Genomic DNA, 14279 nt, shown 5'->3' with positions numbered 1-14279 from the left:
TAGCATTTGTCAGTCTTGCCTGTAGGAATTTTTCCGGTAGTGAGGTTAAGGATGCTTGTGGGATTCTCAGTCTTGTTGTTGTTCCATTTAGTTCTAATGGAGGGGGTGGTAGTGCTGTCGCTGTTTTTTCTAGTGTCGCTTTAGAGTGTTCGGTAAGTTGGTTGTGGTCGCTCCTGTCCGTTAATATCGTCTGTACGTTTGTGACTGATTGGTGAAGTTTTTCAGATAGAAATATATAATCAATGATTGCATGGGACGAACCTCTGCTCCATGTTGGTGTATAGGATTTCGAGGTGTTCCCTTGACTTAGTAGGAGTAGGTTGCGTGTCGTGGTTTCTTTTATCCATCTCTTTGCATTTGGCGATAATTCTGAGTGCTTTAAGAGGCCACCGTTTTTATCGTATAACTTGATGTTCAGATCGCCACAGATTATTATTTCCGATATCGGGTATTTAGTTGTGGCCTCCTCAATTGAGATGAAAACTCCGTCTAGGAACGTGTTTGTTGATATTGCTGGAGGGTTCCAATAGAGGTTTAGGATTAGGATTGTTGAGTTGTTTTTGTCTTCTCGATTTTGCTGGTTTTTTGTAGATGTTATTATGGTCAGTTGCGTCCAAGGGTTTATATTCTCGGAGAGTATTGCTGTGCTGTGAGGGTTTATCTTGATTAGGGTGAGTAAGCCTGAAGCAGGTCTTCCTTGTTTTTGTGTGATAGCTGGGTTTAGGAATGTGATAAAACCATCGCATGCCGGTGGGTCGCTGAGCCAGGTTTCTTGGAGACATATGAAATGGTATTGCTCTAGTTCAGCGGCTGTGTCCGTGAATAGATGTAGATTACCTCTGGTGTTCCACGAGCACAATGACCAATTAAATCCATAGTTCATTAATTGTTATGAGTTTGAGTTCATTGAGTATTCTGTAGATTCTGTTTCTAAAAAGGTGTTTTCGAAGTCATAGATTCTTCTGATTGCATGGGCATCTCTGTCTGGTCGTTGGCTTCTTATTGAGTCTTCTGTAGATGCAATATCTGATGAGGGAGTTTCAAAGCTAGTTCTGTTGGGTTTGTTAATTCTGTTTGAGTCTGCTTCTTCAGAGGTACGATTTGAGTATCTATCGTCAGTTGCCTGTTTTTGTTTCCTTTGTTCAATGTATTTTTTTTTTTTTTTTTGATGTTTTAGTTTAGTGGTAAACTTTTACATCATTGTGTATTTTGTACAGGAGTGGAGCGGATGTAAAGAAGGGCTTTACAATTTTCTTCGCTTGAGGTCAAGAGTGTTAGTCAGGAAAAGAACAACTGTGAATATGTATTTGTTGATGTTTCCGCTGAGGATAGTATTCCATCTTTCCTCTGTGTTCATTTGTTGTGAGGCCAGATCGAAATGGGAACCAAATTGCGTGCGTTGAGCTGCCAGCACCGGACATTCCATGACTAGGTGGAATATGGTCTCCGGTATGGTTTCAATTTCGCAGACACGGCAGTAGTTCTTTGTTTTAGGGATCCGGTTTGTTGTGGCTAAGTAGGAGTTTGTCGGCAGGATATTCAATCTAATTCTCAAAAATGTTGCTCTGATCACTGGGTCAGGAAATAATCGCAGGTATGGTTGTGGTTCATTTAGTTTTCTGTTGTCCTTGTTACAGTGTAGCGTCTGTTTATAGGAATTTTTCTGTTCAATGGTTTTGATCCAGTCGTTTTGCAAGAGTTTGGCTTTAGCGTATTGGGGACGCTTCGTTAAAAGTTCTTGAGATATTTCTTCTAGTTCCATTTCCTTGGTAATAGATTTTTTCCATTTTGATAGAACTGTGTTATTTAAGCTCGCTGGTTTAGTTTTGAGAATTTGGATTGCCGGTGTCTTATCATCGGACAGGAGTTTGCGATAGATGTCCAGACGTTTCCATCGTACCATGGAGCCGATGGATTGAGTTGCGAGTTCGTACCTTATTCGTGGCATAGGGTACGATTTCGGTAAGGATAGGATCTTGCGCCAGAATATGGACTCAAATTTCATCCAGTTTACTTCTTGTGCGTTCAACATTGTTTCAGAGCCATAAGTTATTATTGGGATGTATTTTTGCCTGTAGTATGCAATTATCGGTTTAAATGAAAACTTTCCAAATTTTCTGTGTAGGATGCAGCCTTGGCGTGCCAATGTTTGCGCCTTCTGTTCAATTTTGTCCAACCATTCTGCTTCTGTATTTGATTGGTTGATCATGATACCAAGGTATTTGAATGTTGTCACATTTTCCAACTTGTTTCCATTGATGTTGAAGGTAGGTTGATGTTTTGCTTTAAATTGTGGTTTCGTCAGTTGCATAGATTTTGTTTTAGTGATATTGATTGTGAGATCATTTTGGGTCATATAGTTGCTCAGGGTTGTGAGTGAAAGTTGCAGGCCAGATGGAGTTTTGTCCATTAAGACGATATCGTCTGCGTATGCCATTATAGAGACAGGGTTTGAATTGATTTTTGGGGGGTTTACTTTAGTGTTTTCCAGATGATGTTCAATATCTGATGTATAGAGGTTATAAAGAGTCGCTGCTAGGGGACATCCTTGCTTTAGTCCGTTAAATGTTGGAATTGCTTCAGTGGTTAATCCTTGTTTTGTGAGCCTGACTTTGATTGAAGTGTCTGAGTAGAGTAATTTGATGGGCTCAAGAATATTCGGAGGGCAGTTCCATGCCTTAAGCTTCGCCCATAGTTTTTGTCGAGATATCGCGTCGAAGGCCATCTTTAAATCGATGAACGCGGCGTATATCTTGGTCTTGCTGTTAATCGCTTCATGTTTAATGAGATGGAGTAGAAGGAGATTGATGTTCGTTCCAAGATTAGGAGTGAATCCAGTTTGTCGTGTTGAGAATCTGCCGGTCGAGGTAGCCCAGGCAGTAAGTTGTTTTAATAGGACTGATGCAAAAAGTTTCCCTAGAGGGTCCAGTAAGGCGATGGGGCCAAAGTTTTGTGGATTATCGCGCGAGCCTTGCTTGTGTATAGGGACTATTGTTGCCGTTTTCCAGGTGGTAGGAATTTGATTGTGTAAATTTATAATGTCAATTATCTTGTGCAGGAAGCTTGCCCATGCCGAGGGGTCTTGTTTGAGCATGGCATTCGAAAGTCCGTCAGGGCCCGGAGCTCTTGAGGTGTTAAGTCGGTTGATCATGAATAGAAGATCTTCATATGAGATAGGTACTGACCATTTTGTGTTATCTTTAGTTTCCTCTTGTTTAGCTGAGCCAGGAGGAGCTGCGTAGATGTTTGAAAAATGACTGACCCATGTCTCCTTTGTTACATTGGCTGTTAGCTTTTGTTGTTTTTGATGATTTTCATTCAGGAGATTCCAGAGTTCTTTGGTATTATTTGTCCGATATGCTTTCAATATTGTTTCTGCGTCTGTTTGTAATAATATTGCCTTTTGAGATTTTTTCCAGTTGTTGTAGGTTTGTTTTAGTTTAGCAATCTGACTGGTGTTTTCAGGTTGTCTATTTTTCTTGAGCTGTCTTATCCGTTTCGCTAGCTCTTTTTTTTTTGCTGCTATTTCCTCATTATAGCTGTGTAGATGAGTTTTATGCGGGCGATTTCCGACTGTTTGCTGGAACGGGAGCAGAATCCATTCATAATTCAATTTTTCCAGGTCTGCTTTTTGCGAGGTTGATAGTTTCTTTGGAAGCGATGGTAGTGCTGTTTGTGGAATGCAGAGTCTTGATGATGTACCATCCAGTTCAAGTAAAGGTTGAGCCAGAGATGCTTCTTCTTGTCTGGTACGATATGACTGAACTGTTAACTTGTTGTGATCACTGTCGTCGCAAACTATGGTTTGAGCAATGTCGACCGAATCTTGCAGAGTTTGAGAGAGAAAAATATAGTCGATAATTGCTACAGAGGAGGCTCTACTCCATGTTGGCATAAAGGGCGTAGAGTTGTTTTTTGCATGATTTAGCAGGCTGAGATCTCGAATATGGATTTCTTTCATCCATCTTGACGCTTTAGCCGATAGGTGTTCAGGTGATCGTGGCGTGCCGGTTTGTGTGATGAGATTGATGTTTAGGTCTCCACAGAGTATTAGTTCCAAGTTTCGATGAGTGTCAGCTAGTTTGTCGACTGTGATGAATACAGCGTCAATGAATTCGTTAGTTGTGATGGCTGCAGGGTTCCAGTAGAGATTCAGTATGGCGATTGTTGTTTCATCGTTCTCTTTTTGGTCTTGATGGGTCTTTGTTGTTATTATGGTCATCTGAATCCAAGGGTTTATATTTTCGGTGGTCAGTACCCGCCAATAAGGATTTATTTTGATTAGGGTAAGGAGACCTGATGCTGGCCTTCCCTGTTTTTTTTTGATGGCAGGATTTAGAAATGCAAGGAAACCGTCGCATGCTGGTGTATTAGTGATCCAGGTCTCTTGTAGGCATATAATTTGAAAGTTCTCAAGGTCAGCTGATGGCTGGGTGTATAAATGAAGATTCCCTCTTGAGTTCCATGAACAAAGTGACCATGTAAAATTTGTGTTGGTTAATTGTTATGAATATGAGTAAACTGAGCTTCTTGAAGAGATGGTTTCTGTAGTTGAAGTCTCTAGATCGTATATCCTTTGGAAGGGTCGATCCTGAGTTTCCCATTGTTCTGCTCTTTTAACTCGGATCGTTTTTTCGTTATTAACGTGATGATTATTTGTGCGAGCGGGCCTATGGTTTCTTGCTGAGTGTTTCTTTGTTGTTGTGGTGGCCCAGCACTTGAATCCAAGGTTGAGAAATTGGGCGCCTTTTGATGCAATCAGTTCCTGGTCATCCTGATTCGAGATTTCAGCGACAATTTTGTCTAGGTACTTATGATCTTTGAAGCTGATTAAGTCAATCTCAGTTGTTGTTATATGTTGTAGTTGGGGTATTGCTCCTAACAGGCGGAGAGTGTTTGTTCTGTTCAGTATAAGGGGTTCTTTTCTGTTTATTCGATTTTCAATATGGATTTCATATATTTGACTTTGTTGTAGTGGGTTTATAAACGTAAGCAAATTGCAGTCAGATGTGGTTGCTGTGTGTGAGGTGCAAGAATTATCCATGACTTGATCATAGTTTTCCACTGATAAAGAGCCATCGCTAACAGACGATTTGATTGAATTTTCCTGTAGTGAACATTCTGAGATATCTTCGTATGGTAGTCTTGTCTGCTGGTCTCGGTTACTATTATATTCATCGATTATTATGTAACTTGAGGATGTTGCATGTTGTATATCTGGAGGCGTATCGTTTGGTACATGATCTTCGTGTGTTGTGCAGTTTAGTAGGTCATCCTCTTGCGAAGCGGAGTCTGATGTAAATTGAGGGCATAATGGTGGTGTTCCATTCTGTAACTGCTTAGCAGTAGCATTGATCGTACCTGCTGATTTCTTCTCAGCGGTTCTTGCCTGGGTATTTTCCAACAGGTCCACTGTTCTTGGTTGTGGGATTAGTTCAGTGGGTCTGATTGCTCTGAGAAACGCTCTAGAGCCTGTTTGTCGTTTTTTGATAGCTTTTGGCTGTGTTGATTTTACAGCATTAATTTCTTTTTGTTTCGAGAAGATCTTATATTGTTCGGTCTTATTCTCTTTTTGATGACCGTCGCCTTGTGTCTCTGGGTGTAGAGTTGCAACAGACGCGGTGCTCTGTTGGTTAGTGTTTACACCAGGTTTTTGTAGTTGTGCCGTACTTTGTCTGAGGTTTTCATTTAGTTGTTGAACTAGTGTTTGGTTGTTTCTTATGTCCACCAGTTGGTTTTGTTGTTGTTCCCGCTGTGCTTTGAGGAGGGTTAGTAGTTCGGAGTTTAAGTTTGTTTTTTCCTGTCGATCGCTTCTAGCCATATCTGCTAGTCGTTGTTGCCAGCGAATTGATTGCTCCGCTTCTGAGTTCAGTCGGACTTCTATTGTATTAATGAAATTCTCGATGTAAATCTGCTTTGAATGGATCATGGCTAACAAAGTTGCTTGGTCCTTTATGTTATCCTTCATTGATTCTTGGATCTTAATGAAAGGTATCATTGTTTGCGAGAGCACTGCAATCAACGTGTTTTGCAGGTCGAGCATCGTGGTTGGAATCCTGGGGATGATGTTTTCATCCTGTTCGTTATGCTCAGGTGGTGGGATTGGAGGTTTGGTTTCTGAGACATATGCTGCCTGTTTTGGCTGCTCATTTTTGTTGAGAGTGTCAGGCGTGTAGAATGATTCATCTGTATCATAGTTAAAATGGTTGGGAAATTTCTGGTTTCCTGGTTGGAGGTTCTCGTGTTCTTTTTTAATTATTCTGTTTCCAGGTTCTTGTAATAGACAAGGCGTTGAGGTCAACTGCGAGTTTTGGGTTCCTATTGTTGCGCCGAATATTTCCTTTCGTTTGTCGAGATTTTGCATGATGGATTCGATTTCTGTTATATCCATTGATAATCTTTTTGCCTTGGTTATAGTTTGTTTGTTGGTGTTCTCAGACACTTGTGGATATTTGCTTGAATTGTGAGTTTGCAGCCATGCAAGCTTAGCTAGTCTTGCTTTCTCCTTTTTCGCTTGTTGAGTTGCAGTTGTTTGTGATTTACGTGATGTTGTAGAAATCCATTGTTCATCTAGTTGCAAGTTAAAAGGTTCGTGAGGTCCACTTCCGTTGAGAGGTTCATGTGGTCCAATTCCAATGGGGGTTAGATCTGAATGGACTGTGGTAATAACCTGTGCCTCGTTTGTTCTTGGATTGGGCTCTCTTGTGAATTCCTTTCCTTGTAGCGCATGTTGAGTGGCTTTGTTTGCTTGTTGGCCTTTTGTTGTGGGACTTGGAGCCTCTTGGCTTTTCTTTTCATCATCGGCAGCTTGCGTATATTCTATGGTGGACTGATGATTAGAGGCAGCGTTCGTGGTAAGTGTGTGTGGTTCTTTGTTGTGCGTCTGCCGTTGGGGAGCCATAGGCAGTTCATGGTGTCGGTCGCCAGTTGACGCTTGAGGTGATTTATTTAGTTCCTCAGGTTGGCCTTGTCTTAGGCTCGTGTTCAAAGGATCATGTATTTCGTTTAACTGCTCAACGCAGTTTTTTTTTAGTTCTTTTCCATCGAAATGTTCTTCGTCGGTTTGGTTTGTGTTTTCCATGGGCGGACTGATGTTCGTTCTTAGCGCTTTTCTGGCATTATCTGCACTGTCAGGTGTATTTTTTTTTGGCGCTATGTTTTCATTTACTGAAGTTTCAGGCATATTTGACGATCCTGGGTAGTGTGATGTATTATAGATGGGCTCTGACAGGGCTGGTTCGTCAGAGATTTTAGGTTCAGTTAAGTAGGTTTCCTTTAGGGGTTTGATTGGGACGGTTTCTGCTTGGGCCGCGCTTGACCCTTCATCATAATTGTTGTCAGAGTCGTGAGTAGAATATTCTGGTGTCAGCGTGCTGTGATGAAGATGTGCTTTTGGGTTGGTTTGTGCTTGAGGGATTGGGTAAGCGTTTGAAGCAGAAACTGCTACAACAACCCAAACAAACAGGTCGTCTTCCATAGGGTGATGTTCAGTATCATGAGTGGTATTCTGTATCTGATGATTCCGTGTGAGTTTTGCTGGCTGGGCTCTCAAAAGTGATTGTTCTAACGTCAGCTGGGATGCGTCGAGGACAGACAAGGCTGCTGTGCTTAATTTGGTTCTTAGTCTTGTTTTTGGCCGCACAGCTGGTTGTTGCTTAGGTCTAGTTGATGTCATTTCTTCTTTAAGTAAGTGACCCGCGAGAGGAATGAAATTCTGTGTTGGGGGTAGCAGAATTGCTAGCAGGACGTAAGAAGTATACTGCCTGGTTCTGGGTGAATAATACAGTTGTCTTCGCGGGATGCCTGTGAAATGTTAATTTAAGGTTGAAGGGACAATGCAGGATCCAAGGAACACTCCTTTCGGTCTCCTGTAAGTGAAAGGTTTGAAGGAGGGCAGTTAGATCAGGCTTGCACGGTTGGAATGCAAGGAGTTTGCTTTTCTGGTCTCCCGGGGTAGGAGTTCTTTCAGAGAGGTTTTGTCTCCGTTGATGATGCTACTGGGTAAAGGGTCCAGGGGACTAGTCCTTTCGGTCTCCTTTTTGACTATCGTGGGATAGTAGTCTATCAGTCACTCAGCGGTACTAGCTGATTCCAGGGAAAGATGAGCTCCGTTGATGTTGGAGCCAGCCGCAGGATTCGGGAGTCAGACCTCTTCTGGTCTCTTGTGGATGAGGTGGTTGACGTAAAGCTAATATCCGCTGGATCCAAGGGGCAAGCCCTTTCGGTCTCCAGTGGAGGTGGTTGACGTAAAGCTAATATCCACTGGATCCAAGGGACAAGCCCTTTCGGTCTCCAGTGGAGGTAATTGAAGCTGGCGATTGCAATCGTATTGGGAGTGTTCTTGCAAGCTCTTGTGAGTTATGGTTACTTCCGGCTAGTGTTGTTCGCCACAAGATCCAAGGGTCAGGCCCTTTCGGTCTCTTGTGGAGCGATAGACTGTGAGTCTCGGGATGGCACCTTTGTTAGTTGGTAGTGTTATTCACCACAAGATCCAAGGGTCTAGCCCATACGGTCTCTTGCGGGGTGAGAGGTTGAGGATCCCGAGATGGCGTCTCCGTTGATTGGTAGTGTTGTTCACCACGTGGTCTAGGGGACTGGCACTATCAGTCTCTTATGGGGTAAAAGGTTGAGAATTCCGGAAGGGTAGCTCCGTTAGTAAGAGTAGGGATGAGGATCGGTTGAATCGCTATGTGGCTGTGTGAGCGGAGTCTCAGAGGGCTTAGGAGACTGCGATAAGTGCAGCAGAGGCTTGGTTCGTGCAACGGTGCAGCATAGGAACGTGGGTCAACAAAAGGTGTAGATGGCAGTCGGCCCGAGGTGGGGGAGAGGGGGGAGGGCGGAGAGCTCAGCGGGTGCGCGGGGGGGGGAACAGGAGAGCGAGAACGGGTACGGAGGTGAAAGGTGGAAGAACGCGGAAGACGGACTGAGTGGCGACAGCAGAGGATTTCAAGAAGAATGGCGAAACCGCCAAGGGAAAGGTTGGGGAGCTGACGAAAGTGAGAGCCGGGGGGGGTTTCTTACTTGTGCGAACAGACCAGTGAGTAGGGTGAAGGTGTGGGTTAAGTACAGGTTACCTCGGCTTATGGAGCAGTCCAGAGGATCCTTCAGAGGTGGAAGGTAGGCGCCGCGGAGCCCGCAGAGCCCAAAGACCAAAAGACTCTGCAGCAGACTCCGCGGCCGCTCCGCGGCTTGCTGGGTAATTTGAGTCCTCGTAGAATAGAGCTAGAAAGAGGACCGAGGGTATGTCCACCCTGACTGGATGCTGGATGCTGGAGAAAACGCTGTAGAGTCTCTGCTCAACACTGTCCAAAAGACTCTGCAGCAGATTCCGCGGCCGCTCCGCGGCTTGCTGGGTAATTTGAGTCCTCGTAGAATAGAGCTAGAAAGAGGACCGAGGGTATGTCCACCCTGACTGGATGCTGGATGCTGGAGAAAACGCTGTAGAGTCTCTGCTCAACACTGTCCAAAAGACTCTGCAGCAGACTCCGCGGCCGCTCCGCGGCTTGCTGGGTAATTTGAGTCCTCGTAGAATAGAGCTAGAAAGAGGACCGAGGGTATGTCCACCCTGACTGGATGCTGGATGCTGGAGAAAACGCTGTAGTGTCTCTGCTCAACACTGTCCAAAAGACTCTGCAGCAGACTCCGCGTAGCTTGCGGTTGCTTTATATTTTGGTTTGCTTGGTATTCTTGAGGATGTTGATGCCCAGCATGAGAAGCCTAATTTGTGTAATTGTCTTTTTGTTGATATGATGAGTTCTTGGTTATTTGGGTCTGGGAGCTCTATGACGATCTTGTCCAGGTTCCGATCGTCTTTAAAGGTTATCAGAGCAATATCTTTTGTTGTGAGTTTGTTCAGGCGAGGTATTATGCCAAAAAGGCGTAGTAGGTTTGTTCTATTTAGAGTTACCGGTTCCTGGTTTTTATTTGCATTTTCAATGTGGATTTCATATGTTTCATTTTGTCGTAGTGGATTGACGAATGTTGGTCGGATCTGGCTGTGTTGACTGTGGTCTTGTGGTGTTGTTGTTATCGAGATCGACGAGATGGGGTCATAGGGCTCATCTCTGGTTGTGAATATTGAGATGTTTTCCATTGAGATCATTGAGATTTCTTCTAGGGAGATTTCATTAGAGTTGTCTTGATTTTGATTCGATTGTTGGTCGAGTATTGAGGCGTATTCGTCGATTATTATGTAACTCGTCTGGATTAATGGTTGTGGAGAGTGTTGATTGTTTTCTAATGGTTGTTCTTCATGGGTGGTCATGTCGAGCAATTCCTCGTCGATCGGCGATTGTGGCAGGGTAGGTTGCGCTAGTTTGGGTTTTGTCTGGGCTAGCTGAACTTGAATGCTTTGTGTGTTGGCAGCTGGTAGTTTCTTCTTTGATTGTTGAGCAGTTTGGGTGTTCTGGGTTATATTTCTTAGAAACGCTCGCGAGCCTGTTTGTCGTTTTTTGTTATTTTTCTGTTGGGTGCCTTTTATTTCGTTTGTTGTTTTTTCTTTTTCGAAAATCTGAAAGTTTTCCTTTGGATTCTTTGTTATGTTGCTTGAGATAATGGTTTCTGTTTTTTTGTTAGTAATATTTTGACTTGGTTCTTTCAGTATTTGTTGGGCAAGATCTGTGATTGTTTCAGGTTGTGTCTGAATTGGGCATTGTGGTGATTTTGGAACCGGCGAGATTTGTAGCCGTTGGTCGTTTGGTCTGGTTGCTTGTTGCTGATGGTGTTCTTTGAGCATCTGTAGTAGTTCTCCTGTAAGTTTTGTTTTCTCTTGTCGGTCTCCTCTTGCGATCTCAGCTAATCTTTGTTGCCACCGGTGTGTCTCTTCTGCTTCTATTGTCAGTCTTGATTCCACTGTCGAGACAAAATGTTCGATGTGTATCTGTTTTGAATGGATTAGTGATAGAAGGGTCGCTTGATCTTTTATTGAATCTTTCAAGTCTTCTTGTAATTTCAAGAAGGGGATCATTGACTGGGAGAGTGTTGCGATGAGCATATTTTGCAAGTCTAACATTGTTGTTGGGATTCTTGGATGTGTATCTTCTTCATCTTGTTCATGGTTGTCATTTTTCTGTTGGGGGTCTTTTGGTTTTTGGTTCTTGATTATTGGGTCTGGGGTATAGTAGGAGTCATCCGAGTCATAGTTGAATCGTGATGGGACAGTTTTACGTTCATCCAGTTCTGGTTGTCGTTCCTTTTTCATCTGCTTGTTTTGGTTTCCATAGGGGATACATGGGGTTGAAGTTGATTGCATTTGATTTGCTTCTGTTCGTTCTCCAAATACTTCTTTTCTTTTTTCTGCAGTAGTCATGATTGACTCGATTTCGGTAATGTCCAGTGATAGTTTTGCCAATTTGTTACTTGTTTTGGATGTTGTTGGTTCCACTATGCTGGTGGATTTAACGGAGTTGTGGGTTTTAAGCCACGCAAGCCGTGCTAATCTTGCTTTTTCTTTTTGCTTCAGTTGGTCTGGTGTTGGGACTGCTAGTTTTGTAGTTAGGTCTTGTGTTCGTTCAGGTTGTTGGCAGATTGAGGTTGGCTTGAAGACGACAGGGTCAGCTGTGAGTTTTGGTTCTTGATTAGCCATTTCCTGAGGATTGCTATCTATTTCGTGTAGTTTCTTCGATTTCATGGATTGCTGATTTCGGTTTTGTTTGTCCGGTGTTAAGTCCTGTTTTGTGGTCGTCTGCAACTGTTTAGTTGTGAGTTCCATGGGTTCTTTGTTGCTGGTTGTAAGATTTGTCAAGGTGTCTTGTATCGCGTTGTTTAGAGGATCTTGTTTTGTGGGCTGGTGGTTTGTGTTCAGAGCAATTGAAGGACTGATCAGTTGTTGTTCAGATTCGAGTTGGAGAGGTGGTGATGATGGCACGGACATAATGGGTTGTCCAGATTTTGTAGTTGGTTTCTGAGCTTGAGGTTTGGTGTCCGGGCTGTTTACCTCAGATGAGATTATTTGCTGATTTTCTACTGTACTGTGTGACTCCACTGATAGTTGGGAGGATGTCACAGTGGAATTAACAGTTTCTAGAATTTGGTCACTGGCGTCTTCTGAGTTCTGTTTAGAATCTGAACACTGTCAGGGACTTTGGGATTTCTTTGTACAATGTCACTTTCTTGAAGGATTGTTCCAATGTTAGCTGTAGTGAATCTTGCTCCGTGGTGTTAGCGATCGCGGTCTTGGTTGTTTGTCTTGTTTTTGGGCGTTGAGTTGGGTTTTGTTTATTGGTGCGACTTGTAGCCATTGTTTCCCGATTGTAGATTGCTAAACTTAAGTTTTGCGAGGTTTCTGTTTGGTTTCTCAGAGTACTGGCCCCCTGGTTAGGGCTTGCTGCTGTTGTCTTTGTCTGATTCGAGCGTTTTGGTATTTGCTGGGGTCAAGTTGTTTCAGGGCCGAGAGTAAGGTTGTAGGCAGCTTACTGTATTAGATTGAGCTGGGTTAGGTGGTGTGTCGTTTGGGAATCAAGGGTCTCCCACTCGAAGGTACGCAGATGTATGTTCGTTGCGGTCTTCCGTGTTTTTTTTTTTTTTAGTTCGCTTTTAGGATCCAAGGGTCGAACACTTTCGGTCTCCTGGTCAGCGGTGGCTGCGTAGGTGTATCTTTGTTTCGCTCTTCTGTAGTGGATCAGGTTGCGCTTTCAGGATCCAAGGGTCGAACCCTTTCGGTCTCCTGATCAGCTAGGCTGCGCAGGTGTATCTTCGTTTCGCTCTTCTGTAGTGGCTCGAGTTGCGCTTTCAGGATCCAAGGGCCGTACCCTTTCGGTCTCCTGGTCAGCGAGGCTGCACTGGTGTATCTTCGTTTCGGTCTTCTGTAGAGGATCAAGTGCGCTTTCAGGATCCAAGGGCGGGCCCCTTTCGGTTTCCTGATCAGCGAATGGTACGTGGTTATATGATCGTTTTGTTTCTCTGGAGCGGTTAGGGTTGAGGTTTCAGGATCCAAGGGGCAAATCCTTTCGGTCTCCTGATCAACGAGGGTAGCTGGGGATGCCGGGAGTTAGCACGTTAAGTGGCAGGGGCGAGGCCACAAAAGCACGAGCAGCAGAGGATTCTGTTCGGTGTCAGGTGGAGTGGAGGCGCGTGTACGCTAGGCACAGGCAGGCTCCGGCGTCAGAGGTGAGTCGCGCAGCTCCAGGCCAGCCGATGCGAGCACACGAGGGGACAGTACAGCTGTCAGCAGTCGCGACTGGGCTCAAGTCGATCGGCAAGTTCGGCGTCAGTGATGCAGAGCGTGGGTAGGTGGGAGACGAGGAGCCTGTCACGGGTTGAAGATCCCGCGGGGCGGGCAGCGGTGCTTTGGGTGTATGTAACGTGATGGGAAGCAGGTCACCTGCGTGGTTTTGAATGTCTTTCAATAATTCAGTGGGTGGATTTTCTGGGGGGGCGCCGCGGAGCCTGCAGAGCCTAAAGAGCAAAAGACTCTGCAGCAGACTCCGCGGCCGCTCCGCGGTCTTCTGGGTATTTTAAAGTCACCAGGTGGAAGCAGGTGAAACAAAGGTAGGACAAGAAGCAGGTTCTCACAGGGTTCAGGAGCAAAAGCTGTAGAGTCCTCTCGCAACCGCAACCAAAAGACTCTGCAGCAGACTCCGCGGCCGCTCCGCGGTCTTCTGGGTATTTTAAAGTCACCAGGTGGAAGCAGGTGAAACAAAGGTAGGACAAGAAGCAGGTTCTCACAGGGTTCAGGAGCAAAAGCTGTAGAGTCCTCTCGCAACCGCAACCAAAAGACTCTTGACTTTATACTTTCATTGTAGATTTGCCTTGGTGGAGGAGTTCACTATTTGAAATGCATTCATTTGGAGCATTTCTTTGTTCTCATGGACTATTAAAAAGAACTGATTTTCTATAAAAGTGTTGTATATGAATTTGTTCATGTTACATTGATTGAGCATGTTTTAAAGTGCACGGTTTGTTATAAACCTTCATTGTGAGCATGCAGCACCTTTGCGACTTGTGTGTGTCTTTCTTCATGTTGAATCCTCCAATTGTGCCTACTGGTGTTCCTGAAGTGCTCCTTATATACTTGTGAATTTATGTAATCACTGACTTTAATTTTTGGCTGTGCCCCCGCCCTCCATTTCTAGTCTGAAGCAGCCATGGGTGCCACAAGGGGCAATTATAAAGGCAGTAAGGAACCACCCAACACTGGGACCGATTTGGAGACTGAGGAGCAGTCCATCGAATGAACACGAAGGAACAAGTTACTTACCTGTAACTGTTTTCTCCAGCATGGGTCTGGCATGGATTCACATGCTCATGAATATTCCCCATCGTCAGGCTGGGAATCCTCG

At 44.3% G+C, this 14279-nt stretch overlaps 1 protein-coding gene across 3 annotated transcripts in view; it reads right to left on the bottom strand.

Annotated features, from left to right (window-relative positions):
• The window catches only part of UGGT1 (UDP-glucose glycoprotein glucosyltransferase 1), a 2047742-nt gene that overhangs the window by 1556172 nt on the left and 477291 nt on the right, over window positions 1-14279 (bottom strand). The gene's annotated exons all lie outside the window — the stretch shown is intronic.

Source organism: Ambystoma mexicanum, chromosome 10 (assembly GCF_040938575.1).
Source record: "Ambystoma mexicanum isolate Mex_15411 chromosome 10, UKY_AmexF1_1, whole genome shotgun sequence".
Classification (NCBI taxonomy): Eukaryota; Metazoa; Chordata; class Amphibia; order Caudata; family Ambystomatidae; genus Ambystoma; species Ambystoma mexicanum.
Note: the sequence above shows the minus strand (reverse complement) of the source record. Positions and strands in the feature narration are given on the sequence as shown.